The sequence below is a fragment of the Dipodomys spectabilis genome, unplaced genomic scaffold (assembly GCF_019054845.1).
Source record: "Dipodomys spectabilis isolate Male_0828 unplaced genomic scaffold, ASM1905484v1 ptg000376l, whole genome shotgun sequence".
Lineage (NCBI taxonomy): Eukaryota > Metazoa > Chordata > Mammalia > Rodentia > Heteromyidae > Dipodomys > Dipodomys spectabilis.
The window spans coordinates 215,001-221,523 of record NW_024871053.1 but is presented as its reverse complement, the minus strand read 5'-3'; positions in this window follow the sequence as shown (position 1 = coordinate 221,523).

Sequence of the window (6,523 nt, the reverse complement as noted above, 5' to 3'; positions counted from 1 at the left end):
TAAAAGTTTAAATATAAAAGTTTGTTTAACACTGTAAAAGACATTACCTGTTCTGTCTGTCTAAAACTGTGTATTTTCATTTAAAAACCAAGAGATAAAAAAAAAAAACTTTAAAGCCAACAAAAGACCTATCTTTAGGGGTAAGGGGTAAACAGGTAAAAGTACAGTTCAGCTGGTCATACATGGTGGGACAGGCCATGGGAGGAGTCCACACATGTTAAAAGAGGACAAGCTGACACAAACACAGTTCATCTTACCCTAAAGAGAGAGATTTGGTGCGTGCCCATTTCCACAGGAGGGGCCAAGTGGCCCAAATTTGTTCTGTCCTTTTTCTCTACAGATAAATACTAAAAACATGATGATAAAAATTAGTGATGTGATAATCTGATTAGTATTGCTAAAACTGCCCCTTGGACTTAAAAAGAGGGTTAAAAAATGTTTTTGTGTAATGTGACTTGCTTTCTATAATGTTTTATAATTGGGATATGTTTTTATTTTTTTATTTTTATTTTTTTAAATTTGTTTTTGTTTTTGTTTTTTTTTTTTGGGTCTGGTCGTGGGGCCTGAGTGCTGTCCCTCAGCTCTTCAGCCTAAGGCTAGCGCTCTAGCTCTACCACTTGAGCCACAGTGCCACTTCCGGCTTTTTTATTTTCTGCTTATGTGGTGCTGAGGAATTGAACCCAGGGCCTCATGCATGCAAGGCAAGCGCTCTATCACTGAGCCACCTTCCCAGCCCTGGGATATGTTTTTAAAAGTCATAAATGTGTTAAGTTTAACTTCTTGGTAGAGAGATGGTGATTGTAATTCTTATATTAAAAAAAAATTTGAGTTTAAAAGTTTTAATGTGTATCTGTTTTAAAACAAATAGCCAAGAGACATGAGTGACACTTGGCCTCAAGATTTTAAGGGATTTTTTTTAATGTAACTAAAAACTAAAATATAAAATAATAAAAGAGATTAATAGGAGGCTTAAAAAATAGGAATGGATTTTTGGATATAAAGTTTAAAAGTAAAATTGTTCTTAACATTTGCCTCAAAGTAAAAAAATTAGGATTACCAAAATAATTGCTTAATTGCTATTCCAGTTTGCTCTTATAGGTTTTTTAAGTTTCCAGCAAGCCAAGAACAAAGCACAGAGGATTCTTATAAGTTTGTCGGATGTAACTTTGACTCTTAACAAGTTTCAGGTAAGAGCATGCTTAATAGCTACTTCTATGTTGACCACCTTGTTGCTTTTAATTGGAGTAAAGTGGCCTTTTATAAGAGTCATTGATTTACAAACTGGTTCAAAGCCAGCCCGGGCACAAGAAGGTCCCTGTGAGACTGTCACCTCTACTCAGCCAACAGTGCTAAAAAAAAACAACAGAGTTGCTTTGGGACTCATAGTGACAGAGTGCTAGCCTTGAGTTGTAGAGCTGAGGGACAGCACTCAGGCCCCGAGTTCAAGTCCAGTGACCAGCTAAGAAAAATACAAATGAGGCATTTATCTCAGTGTAAAAAAAACACTCCTGGGACAAGAGCACTGGAGGAGCATCCAGAGGCAGTAAGCCACTGCTCGGATAACAAAAATGTCAGATCCTAGAGTCATTTGTGTGTGGCCCTTCAAGAATTGGTCAGAGCCAGGAGGTCATGGGAAGATAGTTTGTAAGCATGCCTTATGTCCATGACTATCTACCTTGTAGGGACAGGAACTTGTCAGTAATCTGTGATAGTACTAAAAAAGCTAAAGTTATAAAATGTGGGGGATGGTTTAAATCCCAACCCCTGTATGTGCCAAAATCCCTAATTGACAGTAACTTTTGAGCTAATACCAGCTACATAAAATTTATCTGCTCAAGAATAAAGTTTGTAAACCTGAGAGTGTGTTTCTATTAACATCTGTCTAAAGGCCTGCACAGGTGACTTAGACATTGTTAGAGTCACTAGAGGTCATATTCCTAAAGATGCTTTTACAAACCAGAGTGTAAAACAAGCTACACTGCTGTAGCCAGAGAAAAAGTCTATGCATTTGTCAAAAGTTAAAATATTGTTCTTAATGACATCTAACCCTGGTAACCTCTTTGTAAAATAGACTAAGGTTATAGGTTCCTGGCTAGGTAGGACAACACCCCTGAGTCAGCTTGAAGAAGTTACAGAAGATGAATCTTCGCCCATCATCCCCTTTTTAAAACAAGGGACCAGAGTCATAAAAAAAAAGGATGACAAAATACACACACACACACACACACACACACACACACACACACACACACACACACAAAAGACATGGAAAATAGTAGTACAGGCCTAAACACTCTATATCTGCCTAAAAATTCAGCCTTATTAAAAGAACTATCTAGTTTAAAAAGTTGTCATCTTGGTAAATTGTCCTGGGCTATTGTCTATATAGTCTTAAAAACTAGTGGGCCCACAACCTGCCAAGCCTATATATTACTTGTATCCTTAACCAAAAATTTACAGCCCAGCACAAGGTGTAACGCAGTCCCTTGGAGCCACTGAGAGACCCTGCTGCTGCTGCTGCTACAGCCTGACAGTCACCTGGAAAAAATTTACATCGTTATCCTGACCACCTCCACCGTAAAAAAAGTAGACTAAACTCCTGCCTGATTCCATCTTTTGGATGGCTTTGCTTTGTCCATGTTACCATATGCCTACTCTAATTTTATTATGGCTACTCCTCTTGCCGGGGAGACTAACAAACATTGTATTGCCCATTCCCTACACTGCTTTGCCACTATGGGACTTCCTAAACATAGTAAAACTGATAATGGTCTGGGATATGTCAGACAAGCTTTTCAAAATTTTTGTAAATCTTATCAGATTATTCACCCTACAGGTATTCCCTATAATCCTCCAGGTCAAAAAATTGTTAAACGAGCTAATGGTTTACTCAAACATGAAATTTTTAAATTAAAAGGTGGGGAATTATACCCCTCTCTCCTGTTAATATTCTTTCTCATGCTTTGTTTGTACTAAATTTTTTAAACTAAGAATGTAATGGCCTTACCACAGCACAGCGTTTTTGGGAAAAAAGAGAGCAAAGAGCTTTTGCTCAAGTAAAGTGAAAGGATCCTTTAACAGGTGCTTGGCATGGGCCTGATCTGGTTTTAACATGGGGGTCGAGGACATGTTTGTGTTTTCTCGCCGGAAGAAAATGACGCCCGCTGGTTGCCTGAATGCTGCGTTAGGATTGTGGAGACTCATTCAGATGACACAAATGCTGCCACATTGGGCTTATGTGCCAGATCCCCTGATTGTGCACCCTACAACTTGGGAGGGAGTTAAAGTAATCATTCACTTAAATAGATCAGCATTCAATACAGCCCCTGATCCCTTCATCCAGCACACCAAGATGAGAGATATCTCAGCTTCAGATATTGGAACTCCTTTTTGCTTTACCACCAGCTCTAAAGGCTCCATTCCAGGCTGTGTTATAATGCTATCCATGACTCATAAAATTTGATTCCCAGACAAAAATCAAATGTACAATATACAGATGATATCTTTGCCAACTGGGCACTTAGTTTATACAAATTCTGCTCCATCCTTTAGGATACCCCATTACATTAATTCTTCACAAGTAGTAAAATCTACAGGAGAGCCTCATCCAAATAGGTGTAAGCATGTACAGCCATTTGTTACCAATATTTCTGAAACTAATTCTCAATTAATGGACTGGTCTGGAGCTAATCTTACTAAAAAGTACAATCTTGGACTGTGGTGGATAAATGGACATCCTCAACATCATGTTTGGATGCTGGTAGCTACACTCAACAACATAACCTGGCCCAATTCATCCCTTTTAAAAAAATATTATAAATTGTGTATCACCACCCCATATCATTATGTATGGACCATTTAATATCTCTGTAGGAGCTAATTATTTTAATGTTACCTGTTCTAATTGTTCTTTTATTAATTGCTTGTATAACAACATAACTAAATTCATACTTATTGTTAGACAACCATCTTTTGTTATGCTTCCTGTAAATATTTCTAAAACTTGGCATAAAGATTTTAGTATTCAGGTGTTAAAACAATTGAAAAAACTAATGCGCCCTCTTCAATTTGTTGGGCTACTTGTAGCTGATGTTTTGGCCTTTACTTCGTTAGCTGCCTCTACAGCGGCAGCTGCTGTGACACTAACACAAAATGTACAAACTGCCTATTATCTTAATCAGCTTGCTGATAATACTACACAAGCCTTACCTCTGGACTCTAAAGTGACAAAAACTGTTAAAAAACTGTTTAAACAATTTCAATGCTATATCCCTTCCCTGACTTATGTTAAAGGATTGTTAATGACATTGCTTGGCCTAAAAATGCTTTTGTTAATGGTTTTCTATGCCTTCCTTGTATTACATACACTACAAAACTCTCTTATGAGTTTAGCCAGCCAGCTGCATAAAATCAAGCTCCAAATAAATGAATTCCCCCCGAGAAAAACTACAGCCAGAGACGGGTAAGAGGGCGGTGCCAGTCTGACCAACCTAAGACAGGGCCTTCAGCTTTGCTCTGAAGAAGTTCCCAAAGACGGGTAAGACAGACAAGGTGATCCACCCAACCTAAGACAGGCGGGTTCGCTTCTTCAAAAAAGAGATGAGGGAGATGTTGGGAGCCGACAGTAAAACTCCAAGGTCATCTTGACCCTTGTACTCACTTAAAGGCATGCACAAGGAACTGGCTTTCATGAATAACACCAGGTATCCGGGTTTGCCTTGCTATGTCTGTAAAATTTGTTTTACTTTCTATCAGTTGACCTTGTCTTGTTTCTTTCTACACTCTTGTTTTTATTAAAGACTTTTCTTGCTTTTCTACACTATGGTGACCTTAGGTTACCTCTTGACTTCTAATAGTATAAATAAGGATAGTTAAAAATAAACGGGGCTGCAGTCTTGAGCTGCAGACCTCCCGACCCCATCCTTTGTCTTATGTCTTTATTTTTCCATTCCGGCACTTTCCTGCCCAGGCTAGCTTTGAGCCATGATCCTCAGATCTCATCCTCCTGAGTAGCTAGAATGATCAGCATGAGCCACAAGCACCCAGCTATCACTTCAGGTTTCTTAGTGGTGAATTGGAGATAATAGTCTCATGGGACCTTTTGTGTCTGAGATAGTTTGGAACCCAGCTCCTCAGATCTCTGCTTCCTGAGAAGGCAGGATGACAGACCTCTGCTATAGAACCCTAGGCTGTGACACGCTGTTGCAAGAGGTTCCTTGGCTCCACGTGGTGAAGTGCTATCCATGAGCCCAAGAGGTAAGGGTCAGTGCTTAGGCCCTGAGTTCAAGGTTCACAAGTGAGAACAAAACAAAACAAAACAAAACAATTGTCTGCAGGAGACAACTCACTAGTCTTCAGTAATACATAATTTTGTCCCTCCCATGGGGACTTATCTGAGTGTCAATATTCTTGTCTGCATAATCATCTCAGTTGTGGAGTTCATACAAGGACAAGATGAAAGAATGCATCCTTTGATGGACAAAACATATAACACTCTTTTTTTATTCTGTCATGAGGCTTGAATTCTTGACCTGAGCTCTGTCCCTCAGATCTTCAGCTCAAGGCTAGTGTTCTACCATTTGAGTTACATCACCACTTCCGGTTTTCTTGTGGTTTATTGGAGAAAAGGTTTTCACCGACTTTCCTGCCTGGGCTGGCTTTGAACCGCGATCCTCAGATCTCAGCCTCCTGAGTAGCTAGGAGGACATGCATGAGCCACCGGTGCCTGGCTCCACATAACCCTCTTTACAGGGTTCAGCACACAGCATCTTGTGAAAGACTCAGCACCCAGCACCCAATGCAGGACTCAACACACAGAACCCAGTGAAGGACTCAGCACATAACATCATGTGCAGGATTCAGCACACGGCACCCTGTGAGGGACTCAGAACCCCAGGAAGGACTCATCACATAGCTGTATCCCACAAGCTGTCATTAGTATTAGGGTGCTTTCATCAGTATCACCATTCTTTCAGAAACACATCACAAACTGCACAAAGTTCACACCTAATAATTTAGAGGGGTGTTATTTGGGGGAGGTAGTCACCCACAGGGATTGCACTAAAATGTTGGGGGTACCATCCCAAGATCTTTTGCTCAAGGCTAGAGCTCTACCATTTTGAGCCACAGCTCAGAGTTTCACAGACATCCTGCCAGGGCTGAGTTTTAAAACTACCAGTGTCAGGTCTCAGCCCCCAAGTATCTTGGATGACAGGGGTGAGCAAGCCAGCAGCATCTGGCTCCATAGCGCTTGGTTGCAGTGGTATACATCTGGCTATTCAGATTATATTGCAGCTGTCAGCACCAGACACCCAGCTTGCTCTGTGATGAGGTATTTGAAATCATATCCTTATAAAGTTGCAGTCACAACATTCAATCTTTTTTGGTGCCCGTCCTGGGTCTTGAGTAAGGCTCTAGACACAGTCCCTAAGATTTTATGCTCAAAGCTAGTGCTCGACTGCTTGAGCGACAGCACAACTTCTGTATTTTTATGTGCATGTGGTAGTGCGGAATCGAATCCAGG